Genomic DNA, 19,252 nt, shown 5'->3' with positions numbered 1-19,252 from the left:
GAAAGTTGTATAATATTGGCATGGAACAATCAAAAATTATAGATACGACGGAGACGTATCAGCATCCCCAAGCTTAATTCCTGCTCATCCTCGAGTAGGTAAATGATAAAAAAGATAATTTTTGATGTGGAATGCTACCTAGCATAATCTTGATCATGTAATCTAATCATGACATGAATACTAAGACACGAGTGATTCAAAGCAATAGTCTATCATTTGACATAAAAGAATTTAATACTCGGGCATCCCAAAAAAAAATCATGTCTTTCAAAATATCAATGCTAAAGAACGTTATCCCCACAAAATCATATAGTCTTTTATGCTCCCTTTTCCTAACACAAGGTACCCCTCATGCCCATCCCAGTGTCAGCGAAGCAATTGTTTTCATACTTTACTTTTTTGAACCTTTTCAACTCTTCACGCAATACATGAGCGTGAGCCATGGACATAGCACTATGGGTGGAATAGAAGGTGGTGAAAGACAAAAGTAGGGAGAAAGTCTCACATCGACTAGGCAAATTAACGGACTATGGAGATGTCCATCAATTGATATCAATGTGAGTGAGTAGGGATTGCCATGTAAGGGATGCGAATTAACGGATGCACTAGAGCTATCCATCAATTGATATCAATGTCCATCAATTTTTTATTTAGGCTTCTTTGGCCTCTCTCTCTCTTTTATTTCCTCACATGGGGCAATGCTCTAATAATGATAATCATCACACTTTTATTTATTTACAACTCGATACTAGAACAAAAATATGACTATATGAATGCCTCCGGCGGTGTACCGGGATGTGTAGTGATCTAGCATAGCAATGACATCAAAAAACGGACAAGCCATGAAAACATCATGCCTAGCTGTCTTACGATCATGCAAAGCAATATGACAATGATGGTGTGTGTCATAACAAACGGAACGGTGGAGTTACATGGCAATATATCTCGGAATGGCTATGGAAATACCATAATAGGTAGGTATGGTGGCTGTTTTGAGGAAGGATATAAGGTGGTTGGATGCACCGGCGAAAGTTGCGCGGTACTAGAGTGGCTAGCAAGGTGGAAGGTTGAGAGTGCGTATAATCCATGGACTCAACATTAGTCATAAAGAACTCACATACTTATTGTGAAAAAACTATTAGCCCTCGAAGCAAAATACTACGACGCATGCTCCTAGTGTTGGAAATATGCCCTAGAGGCAATAATAAAATGGTTATTATTATATTTCCTTGTTCATGATAATTGTCTATTGTTCATGCTATAATTGTATTGACCGGAAACTGTAATACATGTGTGAATACATAGACCACAACATGTCCCTAGTAAGCCTCTAGTTGACTAGCTCGTTGATCAATAGATGGTCATGGTTTCCTGGCCATGGACATTGGATGTCGTTGATAACGGGATCACATCATTGGGAGAATGATGTGATGGACAAGACCCAATCCTAAGCATAGCACAAGATCGTGTAGTTCGTTTGCTAGAGCTTTTCTAATGTCAAGTATCATTTCCTTAGACCATGAGATTGTGCAACTCCCGGATACTGTAGGAGTGCTTTGGGTGTATCAAACGTCACAACGTAACTGGGTGGCTATAAAGGTGCACTACAGGTATCTCCGAAAGTGTCGGTTGGGTTGGCACGAATCGAGACTCGGATTTGTCACTCCGTATGATGGAGAGGTATCTCTGGGCCCACTCGGTAATGCATCATCATAATGAGCTCATGTGACTAAGGAGTTAGCCATGGGATCATGCGTTACGGAATGAGTAAAGAGACTTTCCAGCAACGAGATTGAGCGAAGTATGGGGATACCGACGATCAAATCTCGGGCAAGTAACATACCGATGGACAAAGGGAATTGAATACGGGATTGATTGAATCCCCGACATTGTGGTCCGTCCGATGAGATCATCGTGGAACATGTGAGAGCCAACATGGGTATCCAGATCCCACTGTTGGTTATTGGTCGGAGAACGCCTCGGTCATGTCTGCATGGTTCCCGAACCCGTAGGGTCTACACACTTAAGGTTCGGTGACGCTAGAGTTGTTATGGGAAATAGTATGTGGTTACCGAAGGTTGTTCGGAGTCCCGAATGAGATCCCGAACATGACGAGGAACTCCGGAATGGTCCGAAGGTGAATATTGATATATTGGACGAAGGGTATTGGAGTCCGGAATTGTTCCGGGGGTACCGGGTGATGACTAGCGTGTCCGAAAGGGGTTTCGGAGGCCCCGACAAGCGTTGGGGGGCTTATGGGCCAAGGGGAGGGGACACATCAGCCCATTAAGTGGTTGTGCGCCCCTCCCACCCCATCTCACATAACGTGGAGAGGTGGGGCACCTCCCCTAGGGCAGCCACCCCTCCCGGCTTGGGGGGCAAGTTTCCTAGAGGTGGGGGCGCCCAAACCCATCTAGGGTTTCCCTTGTGGTCGCCGCCCCTCCCCTAGGGAAACCCTAGGGCGCCTCCTCCTCCCCCCGTATATATAGTGAGGGAGAGAGAGGGCAGCTGCACCCCTTCCCTGGCGCAGCCCTCTCCTCCTCCAACTGCTCCTCCTCCTCCGTCGTGCTTAGCGAAGCTCTGCCAGAGAACCACGAGCTCCATCGCTACCATGTCGTCGTGCTGCGGGAGTTCTCCCTCAACTTCTCCTCTCCCCTTGCTGGATCAAGAAGGAGGAGACGTCCCCGGGCTGTAGGTGTGTTGAACGCGGAGGCGCCGTCCGTTCGGCGCTAGAACGGATCTTCCGTGATTTGAATCGCCGCGAGTACGACTCCATCAACCGCGTTCTTGTAACGCTTCCGCTTAGCGATCTTCAAGGGTATGAAGATGCACTTCCTCTCTCTCGTTTCTAGCATCTCCTAGATTGATCTTGGTGACACGTAGGAAATTTTTGAATTATTACTACGTTCCCCAATAGTGGCATCATGTGCTAGGTCTATGCGTAGATTCTATGCACGAGTAGAACACAATGTAGTTGTGGGCGATGATTTGTTCAATTTGCTTACCGTTACTAGGCTTATCTTGATTCGGCGGCATTGTGGGATGAAGCGGCCCGGACCGACCTTACACGTACTCTTACGTGAGACAGGTTCCGCCGACTGACATGCACTTGAAGCATAAGGTGGCTAGCGGGTGTCTGTCTCTCCCACTTTAGTCGGATCGGATTCGATGAAAAGGGTCCTTATGAAGGGTAAATAGCAATTGGCATATCACCGTTGTGGTTTTTGCGTAGGTAAGAAACGTTCTTGCTAGAAACCCATAGCAGCCACGTAAAACATGCAACAACAATCAGAGGACATCTAACTTGTTTTTGCAGGGTATGCTATGTGATGTGATATGGCCAAAAGGATGTGATGAATGATATGTGTGATGTATGAGATTGATCATGTTCTTGTAATAGGAATCACGACTTGCATCTCGATGAGTATGACAACTGGCAGGAGCCATAGGAGTTGTCTTAATTTATTTTATGACATGCGAATCAATGTAAACGCCATGAAATTACTTTACTTTATTGCTAACCGTTAGCCATAGTAGTAGAAGTAATAGTTGGCGAGACAACTTCATGAAGACACGATGATGGAGATCATGATGATGGAGATCATGGTGTCATGCCGGTGACGATGGTGATCATGCCGCGCCTCGAAGATGGAGATCAAAGGCGCAAGATGATATTGGCCATATCATGTCACTTTATGAATTGCATGTGATGTTTATCATGTTTGCATCTTATTTGCTTAGAACGACGGTAGCATAAATAAGATGATCCCTCACAAAATTTCAAGAAAGTGTTCCCCCTAACTGTGCACCGTTGCGAAGGTTCATTGTTTCGAAGCACCACGTGATGATCGGGTGTGATAGATTATAACGTTCGCATACAACGGTTGTAAGCCAGATTTACACATGCGAAACACTTAGGTTGACTTGACGAGCCTAGCATGTACAGACATGGCCTCGGAACATAAGAGACCGAAAGGTCGAACATGAGTCGTATAGTAGATACGATCAACATGGAGATGTTCACCGTTGATTACTAGTTCGTCTCACGTGATGATCGGACACGGCCTAGTCGATTCGGATCATGTATCACTTAAATGACTAGAGGGATGTCTATCTGAGTGGGAGTTCATTGAATAATTTGATTAGATGAACTTAATTATCATGAACCTAGTCTAAATTGTCTTTGCAAATATGTTGTAGATTAATAGCTCACGCTTTAGCTCCCTGTTTTAATACGTTCCTAGAGAAAGACTAAGTTGAAAGATATTGTAAGCAATTATGCGGACTAGGGCCGTAGTCTGAGGATTGTCCTCACTGCTACACAGAAGGCTTCTATCCTTGATGCACCGCTCAGTGTCCCAACCCCTCTGGCGTCGTCTGTGGATGTTGTGAACATCTGGCAGACACGTTCTGATGACTACCTCATAGTTTAGTGTGCCATGCTTTGCGGCTTAAAGTCGGGGCTCCAAAAGCGTTTTGAACGCCATGGAACATATGAGATGTTCCAAGAGCTGAAATTGGTATTTCAGGCTCATGCCCGTGTTGAGAGGTTTGAGACCTCTGACAAGATCTTTGCCTACAAGATGGAGGAGAATAGCTCAGCCAGTGAGCATGAGCTCAGAATGTCTGGGTACTTCAATCGCTTGAATCAAGTGGGAGTTAATCTTCCAGATAAGAGAAGTGATTGATGGAGTTCTCCAGTCACTATCACCAAGCTAACTAGAGCTTCGTGATGAACTATAACATGCAAGGGAAGTTGATCCCGGAGCTGATCATCATGCTTAAGGCCGTAAAGGTAGAAGTCAAGAAGGAGCATCAAGTGTTGATGGTTAACAAGACCACTAGTTTCAAAGAAGGGCAAGGGCAAGAAGGGAAACTTCATGAATGGCAAGCCAGTTGCTGCTCTAGTGAAGAAACCCAAGAACCCAAACCCGAGACGAAGTGCTTCTATTAGGGGAACGGTCACTGGTAGCGGAACTGCCTCAAATACTGGGTAGATAAGAAGACTGGCAACTTCAACAAAAGTATATTTGATATATGTGTTATTGATTTGTACCTTACTAGTACTCCTAGTAGCACATGGGTATTAGATACCGGTTCAGTTGCTAATATTGGTAACTTGAAACAAAAGCTACGGAATAAACGGAGACTAGCTAAGGGCGAGGTGACGATATGTGTTGGAAGTGTTTCCAAGGATGATATGATCACCATCGCACGCTCGCTCTACCTTCGGGATTAATGTTGAACCCAGATAAATGTTGTTTGCATTGGTGTCTGCATTGAGTATGAACATGATTAGATCATGTTTATTGCAATACAGTTATTCATTTAAGACAGAGAATAATGGTTATTCTATTTACATGAATAATACCTTCTATGGTCATGCACCCAATGTGAATGGTTTATTGAATCTTGGTCGTAGTGTTACACATGTTCATAACATTGATGCCAAAAGATGTAGAGTTGATAATGATAGTACCACTTTCTTGTGGCACTGCCGCTTAGGTCATATTGGTGTAAAGCGCATGAAGAAACTCCATGTCGATGGACTTTTCAAGTCACTTGATTTTGAATCACTTGACACGTGCGAACCATGCCTCATTGGCAAGATGACTAAAACCCCATTTTCTTTGTAACAATGGAATGGGCAAGTGACTTGTTGGAAATCATACATGCTGATGTGTGCGGTCTGATGAGTGTTGATGCGCGTGGTGGATATCGTTATTTTCTCACCTTCACCGATGAATTGAGTAGATATGGGTATATTTACTTAATGAAGCATAAGTCTGAAACGTTTGAAAAGTTCAAGCAATTTCGGAGTGAAGTTGAGATCATCGTAACAAGAAGATCAAGTTCCTACGATTTGATCAAGGGGAGAGTATCTAAGTTATGAGTTTGGCAATCACTAAAGACAAGGTGGAATCGTTTCAAGTTGACGCCGCCTCGAACACCTAGCGTAATGGTGTGTCCAAACGTCGTAATCGAACCTTATTGGATATGGTGCGATCTATGATGTCTCTTACTGATCTACCGCTATCATTTTGGGGTTATGCATTAGAGACAATTACATTCACTTTAAATAGGGCACCATCTAAGTCCGTGGATACGACACCGTATGAACTATGGTTTGGCAAGAAACCTAAGTTGTTGTTTCTTAAGGTTTGGGACTACGATGCTTATGTCGATAGGCTTCGGCCAGAAAAGCTCGAACCCAAAGCGGAAAATTGTGTCTTCATAGAATACCCAAACAAGACGATTGGGTATACCTTCTATCTCAGATCTGAGGGCAAAGTGTTTGTCGCTAGGAACAGGTCCTTTCTTGAGAAAGAGTTATCTCGAAAGAATTGAGTGGGAGGAAGATAGAACTTGATGAGGTTGTTGAACCTTTACTTCAACCAGAGAGTAGCGCAACACAGAAAAATGTTTCTGTGGCACCTACCTTAGTTGAAGAGAAAGCTAATGATGATGATCATGGAGCTTCAGATCAAGTTACTATCAAACCTCATAGGTTGACAAGGGTGTGTACAACTTCTGAGTGGTAACCCTGTCTTAAAGGTCATGTTGTTGGACAACGATGAACCTATGAGCTATGGAGAAGCGATGGTGGGCCTAGATTCCAACAAATTGCTGGAAGCCATGAAATCCGAGATAGGATCCATGTATGAGAACAAAGTATGGACTTTGGTGGACTTGCCCGATGATCGACAAGCCATTGAGAATAAATGGATCTTTAAGAAGAAGACAGACGCTGATGGTAATGACACCATTTATGAAGCTCGACTTGTCTCAAAGAAGTTTCCGACAAGTTCAAGGAGTTGACTGTGATGAGACTTTCTCAATCATAGCGATGCTAAAGTCTGTTAGAATTATGTTAGCAGTTGCAGCATTTTCATTTACGACATCTGGCAGATGGATGTCAAAACAAAGTTTCCTTGACGGTTTCCATGAGGAAAGGTTGTATGTGATACAACCAGAAAGTTCTGTCGATCCTAAGGATGCTAAAAGGTATGCAAACTCCAGCGGTCCTTCTATGGACTGGAGCAAGCATCTCGGAGTTGGAACATATGCTTTGATGAGGTGATCAAAGCATTTGGGTTTATACAAAGTTTGCAAGAAACTTGTATTTGCAAGAAAGTGAGTGGGAGCACTATCAACATTTTGATGAATATATGTGGATGACATATTGTTGATCAGAAATGATGTAGAATTTCTGGAAAGCATAAAGGGTTGTTTGAATGGAGTTTTTCAAAGGAAGACCTGTGTAAAACTGCTTACATGTTGGGTATCAAGATCTATAGAGATAGATCAAGATGCCTGATAAGACTTTCATAGAGCACATACCTTGACATGATCTTGAAGGAGTTCAAGATGGATCAGTCAAAGAAGGAGTTCTTGCCTGAGTTGTAAGGTGTGAAGTTAAGACTTGAAGCTCGACCACGGCAGAAGAAAGAGAAAGGACGAAAGTCGTCCCCTATGCCTTAGCCATAGGCTCTATATGATATGCCATGCTATGTGCCGTGATGTTCCTTGCCACGTGTCTGGCAAGGGGGTATAAGAATGATCCAGGAGTGGATCATTGGACAGCGGTCAAAATTGTCCTTGGGAATAAGAAAATGTTTTCTCGATTATGGAGGTGATGAAGAGTTCGGCCTAAAGGGTTACGTTGATGCAAGCTTTAACACCTATCCGGATGACTCTGAGTAGCAAACCGGATACGTATAGTGGAGCAACCATTTGGAATAGCACCAAGTGGAGCATAGTAGCAACATCTACAATATGAAATAGAGATTTGCGAAGAACGCACGGATCTGAATGTTGCAGACCCGTTGACTAAAACCTCTCTCGTAAGCATAACATGATCAAACCCTAGAACTCATTGAGTGTTAATCACATGGCGATGTGAACTAGATTATTGACTCTAGTAAACTCTTGGGTGTTAGTCACATGACGATGTGAACTATGAGTGTTGATCACATGGCGACGTGAACTAGATTATTGACTCTAGTGCAAGTAGGAGACTGTTGGAAATATGCCTAGAGGCAATAATAAAATGGTTATTATTATATTCCCTTGTTCATGATAATTGTCTATTGTTCATGCTATAATTGTATTGACCGGAAACCGTAATACATGTGTGAATACATAGACCACAACATGTCCCTAGTAAGCCTCTAGTTGACTTGCTCGTTGATCAATAGATGGTCACGGGTTCCTGGCCATGGACATTGGATGTCGTTGATAACGGGATCACATCATTGGGAGAATGATGTGATGGACAAGACCCAATCCTAAGCATAACACAAGATCGTGTAGTTCGTTTGCTAGAGCTCTTCTAATGTCAAGTATCATTTCCTTAGACCATGAGATTGTGCAACTCCCGGATACCGTAGGAGTGCTTTGGGTGTATCAAACGTCACAACGTAACTGGGTGGCTATAAAGGTGCACTACAGGTATCTCCGAAAGTGTCTGTTGGGTTGGCACGAATCGAGACTGGGATTTGTCACTCCGTATGATGGAGAGGTATCTCTGGGCCCACTCGGTAATGCATCATCATAATGAGCTCAATGTGACTAAGGAGTTAGCCACGGGATCATGCGTTACGGAACGAGTAAAGAGACTTGCTGGTAACGAGATTGAACGAGGTATGGGGATACCGACGATCGAATCTCGGGCAAGTAACATACCTATGGACAAAGGGAATTGAATACGGGATTGATTGAATCCCCGACATCGTGGTTCATCCAATGAGATCATCGTGGAACATGTGGGAGCCAACATGGGTATCCAGATCCCGCTGTTGGTTATTGGCCGGAGAACGTCTCGGTCATGTCTGCATGGTTCCCGAACCCGTAGGGTCTACACACTTAAGGTTCGGTGACGCTAGAGTTGTTATGGGAAATAGTATGTGGTTACTGAAGGTTGTTCGGAGTCCCGGATGAGATCCCGGACGTGACGAGGAACTCCGTAATGGTCCGGAGGTGAAGATTGATATATTGGACAAAGGGTATTGGAGTCCGGAATTGTTCCGGGGGTACCGGGTGACGACTAGCGTGTCCGAAAGGGGTTTCGGAGGCCCCGACAAGCGTTGGGGGCCTTATGGGCCAAGGGGAGGGGGCACATCAGCCCACTAAGGGGTTGTGCGCCCCTCCCACCCCATCTCACATAACGTGGAGAGGTGGGGCACCTCCCCTAGGGCAGCCACCCCTCCCGGCTTGGGGGGCAAGTTTCCTAGGGGTGGGGGCGCCCAAACCCATCTAGGGTTTCTCTTGTGGCCGCCGCCCCTCCCCTAGGGAAACCCTAGGGCGCCTCCTTCTCCCCCCTTCCCCCTATATATAGTGAGGGAGAGAGAGGGCAGCCGCACCCCTTCCCTGACGCAGCCCTCTCCTCTTCCAACTGCTCCTCCTCCTCCGTAGTGCTTAGCGAAGCTCTGCTGGAGAACCACGAGCTCCATCCCTACCATGCCGTCGTGCTGCTGGAGTTCTCCCTCAACTTCTCCTCTCCCCTTGCTGGATCAAGAAGGAGGAGATGTCCCCGGGCTATACGTGTGTTGAACGCGGAGGCGCTGTCCGTTTGGTGCTTGGTCGGATCTTCCGCGATTTGAATCGTCGCGAGTACGACTCCATCAACCTTGTTCTTGTAACGCTTCCGCTTAGCGATCTTCAAGGGTATGAAGATGCACTTCCTCTCTCTCGTTGCTAGCATCTCCTGGATTGATCTTGGTGACACGTAGGAAAATTTTGAATTATTACTATGTTCCCCAACACCTAGGGGGGAGGTTGGTAGGAGTTAACCATCGCACGCCCCCGACCTTCACGCAAAGATAAACAATCAAAATACAATGGGCGCCAATTTGGTTACATAGTTAGGAGACCATACGTGCATGCTTCGGGAATCACAAACCTTAGCACCAATCTTTTTACTAAACCACAATCATTCACTAGTACCTCCCACATATTAGCATCTCTATATCGCAAAACTATTGCAAGGAATGAAACATATCATATTCAGCGATCTACAAGTTTATGTAGGATTTTATAACTAACCATGTGAATGACCAATTCATGTCATCTCTCTAAATAGATATAAGTGAAGCAAGAGAGTTTAATTCTTTCTACAAAAGATATGCCCACGCTCTAACAAATATAAGTGAAGCAAAAGAGCATTCTACAAATGGTTGTTTTCTATGTGTAGGGAAACAGGTAATCCAAACTTCAAATGATATAAGTGAAGCACATGAAGCATTCTATAAAGCCATACTCAAAAGATATAAGGGAAGTGCAATGAGCATTCTATAAATCAACCAAGTACTATCTCATACCAGCATGATGCATAAAAGAAAAGTGAAAACTAAATGCAAAAGACGCTCCAAGATTTGCACATATCACATGAACAAAACGAAGATGAAAACATACCGATACTTGTTGAAGAAAGATGGGATGCCTTCCTGGGCATCCCCAAGCTTAGACGCTTGACTCTCCTTGAATATTTACTTGGGATGCCTTGGGCATCCCCAAGCTTGAGCTCTTGCCTCTCATCCTTCTCCTCATATCGAGACCTCCTCGATCTTTGACCACTTCATCCACACAAAACTCAACAGAAAGCTCGGTAAGATCTGTTAGTATAATAAAGCAAATCACTACTCTAAGTACTGTTGCAAACCAATTCATATTTTGTCTTGCATTGTAGCTACTGTAATATAACTTTTCCATGGCTTAATCCACTAATAGGATCGATAGTTTCATCAAAACAAGCAACATAATGCATCAAAAACAGAATCTGTCTTAAATAGGACAGTCTGTAGTAATCTGAACACTACCATACTTCTGGTACTCCAAAAATTCTGAAAAATTAGGACAACGTAAACAATTTGTATGGCAAGACTGTGCAAAAAGTTTCAGAAACGTTTGACATTCCAGTAAAAAAATGAAAATTCACGCGCTACAGCCAAAGTTTCTGTTTCTGCACCGCACAAACCAACAAGCAATCTAATCATCCTAAAGGCAAATCTTGGCACATTATTTTTATAATACAATGGAATTGTACAAGGGGATAATTATTTTTGTTGAAAAGTTTCGGTAATCAAGATTCACAAAGTTTCCGTGAGCATGAACAAAGTTCAAGGAGCTCCCCCACTTCAACAATGCTTGTCTCTCTCACTTTCACTTTCCTTTTTGAAAAGTTGTGGGTTCCCCTCTTTATTTATTTTTTGTTTTTAAACTCTATAAAAGTACTCAACAGAAATAAATGACTCTCTAAAACTTCCGTGTTGTCTCCCTGGCAGCGCTTTCTTTAAAGCCATTAAGCTAGGCATATAGTGCTCAAGTAATGGACCCACCCAGATCCCAAGGTATATCAAAGCCAATTTTAATTAACAATGATTTGTGATTTAGTAGTGAGAACAAAGTAACATATATCAAGCAATGACGAAGCCTAACTCTCTTCCTATGCATCGGCATGTCATACAAGAACAATTCATGCACATCAAGTAAAGGCCAATGCATAGCATAAGAGGTTTCTTGCAATTTTATCGTGTTGGAAACATAAAGAGGCGGAGATGTAGTTCCTCTCTCATAATAATTGCAAGTAGGAGCAGCAAGCACATGCATATTATATTCATCAGAATTACCATGTGCAACGATAAAAGGCAACCCATCAATATAGTGTACTTTGGAGAATTCAAAAAGATAATAGGACTATCATGCGTGGGTGCAATAGAAACAATTTCATTCTTAACATAAGGAACTATAGCAAGTTCATCTCCATAAGCATCATTCATATTGGCATCATGGCCACAAGCATAGCAAACATCAAGTTCATCAAAAAGGGGCATTTCAAAAGAATCAAAGGGATCATAGCAATCATCCTTCCGTAAGCACGAAGGGAAATTAAACAATGTATGAGTTGAAGAGTTACTCTCATTAGAAGGTGGGCACGGGTAGCTAATCCGCTCTTCCTCCTTTTGTTCTTCGCTCTCCTCCTCATCTTTTTCATCCAATGAGCTCACAATGTCATTAATTTCTTCTTCCATAGACTCCTGCAAAATATTAGTCTCTTCTTGGGCAGCGGAGACTTTCTCAAGAAATGCATCAATATCAGCATTATTTTCATAGTTCTCATAGCAATATTCAAATATAGCAAAATTTTGAGATCTATAAACATCATCATCACAATCTTCATACTCTAGAAACAGACATTCAATTTCATAAGCACCCTTAAAAGCAACAAATTCTTCTATTCGTTCCACATCATAATAGTCATATATACCATTAGCATAAGAAGCTAAGGTTTCATTATCATTAAATTTGCATGAAAAGGGAAGATGTGGAGCATTCATCCTAGAGTAAGAAGTATAATCATATCTAGAGCATAGATCCCAAGCATACCACTGCAATATATGAATTTGATCCCATAATAGTTTCCCTTTTTGATTCAAGCAATAATCCCTAAAGTATTCACATTGATCCAACGTTACTCCCATTATAATGTTGAATGGGGATTTCTCAGGATTATCAAAGTAGTACATAATATCTTCACATAATGAGCATCGAGGGTTTTAGGAGGTTCCCCATCTCCATGAGTAGCAAGTACGCCTAATGTTTTTGGTATTTCGTGTTCCATATCCATAACTAAAGATAGAGAACAACTTAGAACAGGAAATAAAAACTACTTAGTGATAAAGCAAACAAGCACACACGAGAATATTCACCCCACGCTATAACTCCCCGGCAACGGTGCCAGAAAAAGGTCTTGATAACCCACAAGTATAGGGGATCAATTGTAGCCTCTTTTGATAAGTAAGAGTGTCAAACCCAATGAGGAGCTAAAGGTAGAACAAATATTCCCTCAAGTTTTATCGACCACCGATACAACTCTACGCATGCTTGACGTTCGCTTTACCTAGAACAAGTATAAAACTAAAAGTACTTTGTAGGTGTAACGGGATAGGTTTGCAGGAATATAAAGAGCACGTAAATAAAAACCAGGGGCTGTTTTAGGTAAAGAAGAAATAAAGTTAGTATAGCGAGTGTGGAAAAGTGGTGGTAGGAGTTGCGAAATTGTCCCTAAGCAATTGACTACTTTACTAGACCGATAGCAAGTTTATGTGGGAGAGGCCACTGCTAGCATGTCATCCCTGACTTGGAATTCTATGCAGCAAGCATGCGCAACTACTAACGTTCATTAAGGTAAAACCCAACCATAGCATTAAGATATATTGGTCCCCCTTCAATCCCGTATGCATCAATTTCTATGCTAGGTTGAAGCTTCTGTCACTCTTGCCCTCCAATACATAGTCCTATCAACATACAACTAACCCTGTGGTGTGATCCACGCGCGCGCACATATTATGGGCACCAAAGGACAGCAACATAACCACAAGCAAATTAAAACAATCATAGAAATTCGCCAATTACCGATAGGACAACGAAAATCTACTCAGACATCATAGGATGGCAACACATCATTGGATAATAATATGAAGCATAAAGCACCATGTTCAAGTAGAGGGTACAACGGGTTGCGGGAGAGTGAGCCGCTGTAGATAGATGGGGGAAGGTGATGAAGATGTTGGTGAAGATGACGGAGGTTTTGGTGTAGATCACCGTCACACGATGATGGCCCCGGCGGCGTTCCGGCGCCACCGGGAGAGAGGGGGAGAGGGGCCCCTCCTTCTTCTTCTTCCTTGACCTTCCCCCTAGATGGGAGAAGGGTTTACCACCTGGTCCATGGCTTCCATGGCGGCGGAGGGGCGAGAGCCCCTCTGAGATTGGATCTGTCTCTCTGTCTCTCTCTGTTTGTGTGTTTCAGATTCTGGCCTTTCACCGTTTCTTATATTCCCGGAGATCCGTAACTCCGATTGGGCTGAAATTTTAACACGATTTTTATCCGGATATTGGCTTTCTTGTGGCAAAAGAAGGGCACCAACTGCCTTACAGGGTGGCCACGAGGGTCAGAGGCGCCCCCTGCCTCGTGCCCCCCCCCCAGCATCGTCTCGCGCTGATTCTTCTTCCCAAAAATCACATATATTCGGAAAAAATCTCCGTAAGTTTTCATCCCGTTTGGACTCCTTCTGATATGGATTTTCTGCAAAACAAAAAACATGCAACAAACAGGAACTGGCACTGGGCACTGGATCAATATGTTAGTCACAAAAATAGTATAAAAAGTTGCCAAAAGTATATGAAAGTTGTATAATATTGGCATGGAACAATCAAAAATTATAGATACGGCGGAGACGTATCAGCCGCTTTACTGCTTCACTGAACTTTTTGCGTTGAAGAGATGCACAAATCATGCGTTGAACATCTTGCACGCTTCTCGGTGAACCTGCATACCGGGCGAGTTTTGGATTTACTAGAATTTAAAAACTAGGCATCTCAATGTTTTGCCGGCAATCAACAGTGCCCTGGTGTTTGAAATTCATTCCCATTTCTTGCATGGGACCTAAGCATGCACATAAGGACACATATTTGATTTTTCAACCAATTTATATGCACTGGAGCATGTGCATGTAGTTCAAATTTGAATTATGCACATAAATGCATTGAAAACTCAGTCAATGCATAAAAATGTCCAAACGAACCCCAAAAAATCGCAAAAATTGACACAACACTCATGTTGTTCTATGTTGACACGAGAGAAAAATTGAAAGCAATAAGAGGCAATGGATATCGTTTCGTCCCCAAAGGTGGGATGTTCCCTACCGAAACCATCATGTTTGTTGTGAGAAGCTCTGGTTTATGAGAAGCATATACCCAAACCTGCCCCAAATGGGACAAAAAATTTACCATGGCATGTTGATGCCTCTCCATGATAGCATGCCAAGTTTCATGAATTTTGGATGAATTTTGGATTTACTAGAACTACAAAAGCAAGTACGTCGACGTTTGCCGGAGAGCCACGGTGCCGCGGTTTTCGAATTTCATCCCCATTTCTTGCATGGGAGATAAGCATAAACCCATGGACACATATATGATTCTACAACCCATGTTGGTGCACCGGAGCATGTGCATGTAGTTTAATTTTGAATTGTGCACCTGAAATGGCTAGAAAACCAATTTAATGTATAAAATGTTCAAACGAACCCTGAATAATTCCAATTCTTTTATGACACACATATAGTTGCATGTTCACTCCATGTAAAAGGTCTAGCAATTCAAACACCGTCCATTGCCGCTGTGACCCCATTATGTAATTCAAATCAAGATGAAAAATCAAGTAGATCGCACATAGTTTATTATCACCAACCGTGTGAGATGCGGCACAAAATATCCTGGAGCACCGTCGGTGTATAGTACGCCTATGGCTTACGCGAGAAGGTGCGTTGGCTACAGTCCACAGTCGGTGTCTCAAGCACACTAGCTCGCTCCCCAAATATCATTTCACTGTTCAATCATCGTCGGTGAAAGATGGGCACGTGGACCCATGTCGTGAGGGAAACTTTGATGGCCCACTCCGGCGAGAGCGCGGCTGCAGCAACCATGCACATGCTTACAAGGTGCATGAGCGCGGCCGCAATCTGCGACCGGCGGCCATGGCAGCCCAAACGGCCGTTGTTGCTTCTCAGGTGGCGGCAGCAACATCTGGCTCAGGGATAACAACTGGCGAGAGCGGCACGGTAGCTGTTCGTTCTGCAGCGGCGGCCTTAGCCCCGATGGAGGCCGCCCACGACCATGTCTAGGCCGCCCACGCCCAGCTCCTGGTGGTCACCGCACAAATCGAACGAAGCTTCTCCGACAACGGTCGGCAACCCGCGGCCGAAGAGCTGGCAATCGCCAAGAGCGTTTGAGCAGCCGTCCGTTCCTCCGCCGCATACCTTGCGACGACGGAGCCCGTCCAAGCCCAGATCACGTCCGCCCACGCCTAGCTCGTGGCGGCCTTTTCCAAAGAGATGGCGGACGCGGATGGCGAGATGCTTGCCGAGTATGGTGCGATGGATGCCATGGAGCCCCTTCCCCAGGAGACCGTCGGGCGCGAGTTGGACATGGAGGCGGCGGCGGAGATCGACGAGCACCAGCCGTAGTAGTACTCTTTGTTTTGTTTAATTAAGGGCGCTGGTCTTTAATTTGTTAGAGTAATGTTTAGGTCAGCTAGCTCTGTTTAATTGTTGAACTTGCTTGATTAAGAAGTGTGGGTGTGCCCAAATTATGCAATGACGTGGATGACCACTGTAACCATGGAAATTCGAACCAAATTTTTGACGTTCAAACTCATCACACACGAGTTAAGCTATCTGAATTGTTTGTGATGTTCACATATCGTACACAGTTCTGAATAAGGGATCGTGTCTGATGACACTATGCGCGCCAGTTTTTTCGCTGAAGCGATTCCAAATTTTCGGCTTCCGCGGAAATATCTACCTCCCCGCCCCTCCCCCTTACCAAAAGCCACATTTCCCCTGTTTCTGCCTTCCTTTCCAAGTTGAAACCTTCACTCCTTTCTTGCAGCGCCGCCTCCTTGTCTGCGACCCTCCTTCACGCTGCTCGGCCTCGCCTATCCAGGCAGGTAATCCACACCCGACCCCCATCCTCCTCCTCCTTCACATCCCACATGCCCCGACCGCCGGCGCGAGCGCGACACCTTCCACCCAAATCACCGACCCCTCCACCAAATAAGTGAAGCCCTAAGCCATGGTGCACGCAGTATAGCCAGGATCTCAAGGAACATTTGGCAGCGGAGAAGCAAATCGCGGCCACACGCGCGGATGAGGTCGCGATGGCTACCATTCGTGCCGACCCCTAGATCTTGGAGGAGCACCTCGCCATCGAGGGCACTGTTGACGCCTCGCACGCCGATGCGTGACGAGGTTGGCTGCTTTAAACGACAGTTCGTGGCATTTTCTCGAGGCCACCGTCGGTGCCTTCGACAAAGACTACGAGGTGTTTTCTCAGCATGCACGTGCTTACCTCATCTCGAGAGCCAGCAGGTTGGTGCCCGGAGCGGCTCAGGCATCTCACCACTACAACGAGGGAACCCACGATGCAGAGGCCTCGCCCTCTTCCATGTCCAAGGAGCCAATCGTCATCGATATCTCCGACAATGAGGAGTAGCTTGTCTTATTATCTCACTATAAGGACCCATGTTGAGTTTGCTAGCTAGTGCCTTTCCTTAACAAATTCTAGTGAATTGTGCTATCTACTTTTACCATGCAATCTTCTGCTATAGTGTATATGTTATATATGTCGTGCAATGTGGTGTTCAGTTAACTGCTTGGTTCAATTCTGCAAATGTGATGTTCAATTCTTCAGGGTGCAATATTTCCAAGTTGTTAAGCATGCTTGGTTTGGTTAACTGTCTGATCTTCTATTATGAGTATGTTATATTGTGCAATGTGGTGCTCAGTTAACGTTTGGTTCATTTGTTGTGGTGTTTAGTTAACTGCTTGGTTCAATTCTGCAATGCGATGTTCAATTGTTGTGGCTGCATTCAGTTATTGTATACCATGTGAGGAATAAATCAAATTTGGCTGTACTAAATACATGAGAAACAAATACAATTGGTATACTTCCAACTTGTTAAGCATGCTTGGTTTGGTTAACTGTCTGATCTTCTATTAGGAGTATGTTATATTATGCAATGTGGTGCTCAATTAACGTTTGGTTCATTTGTTGTGGTGTTTAGTTAACTGCTTGGTTCAATTCTGCAATGCGATGTTCAATTGTTGTGGCTGCATTCTGTTATTGTATACCATGTGAGGAATAAATCGAATTTGGCTGCACTTAACACATGAGAAACATATACAAGTGCTATATTACCTAGTTCTTAATCATGCTTGGTTTGGATAAATGGGTTTTCCATGTGGCTTGAATTAATCTGACGAATCTGCAATGTGCTTATTTTTCATCAACATATTTTACTGATAGCATGCGAACCCTTACTTAATCTGATGACTAACTACCTTATATGTGTTGCAGGGAAACAATGGGAAGCACTGAGGTTTACAATCGAGGTTAGCACGTGCATGGTCCGTTGTCTAATAGCACATTATTTTGCAATTACAAGAACCATTCTAATATTTTGGTTTTTAACAATTTGGTCTTGCACATGTAGGTCCTGCTGTCAAAGGTTTTGACCCACTGTTCGACCCTTTTTGCATATGGGGAAATGAGTTGTCCATGAATATCAATCAAATCAAGAAACTAAGAAAGATTGTTAGGATAAAGAAATTATACCTTGTACAATGAAGAAGACATCAGTTCACTACAAGATGGTACTAACAATTATACCTTGCCTTTTTTTATTCCTTTGCCCATTTCCAATATAGAGAAGATATTTGTGCACATCCTTGTTTTCAGGCCTTTCTAAAGCAGTTCACTGATGATTACCTCTCAACCCACCTCTATGGTCAGGTGGCAAGGAAGGTTTTCATACAACACCCACAGTTCAATATTGAAGTGTTCCTGAAGAGGACGAAGGACGGACGGTCAATCATCCACAGGCATTGGCCTAAAGTTGCAAAGACCTTTAACATGAATGAAAGCTCAATATTCGCCTTCCGCTTCAGCAGTTTTCCAGATGAGATGCATCTGTCTATATACCGTCTATGATGGTAATTTCGAAAGGTTCTACATGTTGCATGTGAAACTTGGTGCTGGTGCAGTTGTGTAATGCGGTAGCTGAGTGCTGAAGCTATATCATGTTGTACTCTGATGTTTCAATTATGAAATTCTGCTTCCTTAATATGGAAATGAAATCTATTATGTGCTTAATATGAATGTCAATCAGATTAATAAATGGATTATTAATAATAGGGTAATTAGCCTGCTAATGGCGAATTAGCCTGCTAATTGGGTTTTGCTATTGCAAACGGTTGTTAAAAAAATACCATGGGCGATAACCTCAGGCAACGCACAAAGTTTCTAGGAATAAAACGTGTTGGATCAATGAACAATCACACACGACTTTCTCTTGAAAACTGTTTGCGTTAGGCCACCTTACACAAACGTTTACCACATAAAAACTGTGTGTGATGGACAGCCTCTGCCACACAGTTTCTTCTACGGACCATCTGTGATACATTCAATAACGCAAACGATTTAACGGAAAAAATTGTGTGTGATGTACCTGTGAACGGAAACGTTTTCCTTGGAGCAACTGTGTGGGATGTACATGTGAACGGAAACGTTTAGCATGGACTGACTGTGTGGGATGTACTTGCGACCGGAAACAATTTCGCTGTATAATTGTATTTTTTAGCTCTGCTATACGTATTTCCATATTTGAGCGCTTGTCGGTCGCACACGACCTCATTTT

The sequence above is a fragment of the Triticum aestivum genome, chromosome 5D, assembly GCF_018294505.1.
Source record: "Triticum aestivum cultivar Chinese Spring chromosome 5D, IWGSC CS RefSeq v2.1, whole genome shotgun sequence".
NCBI lineage: Eukaryota > Viridiplantae > Streptophyta > Magnoliopsida > Poales > Poaceae > Triticum > Triticum aestivum.
The sequence above is the reverse complement of the archived record's forward strand: the minus strand, read 5'-3'. Positions refer to the sequence as shown.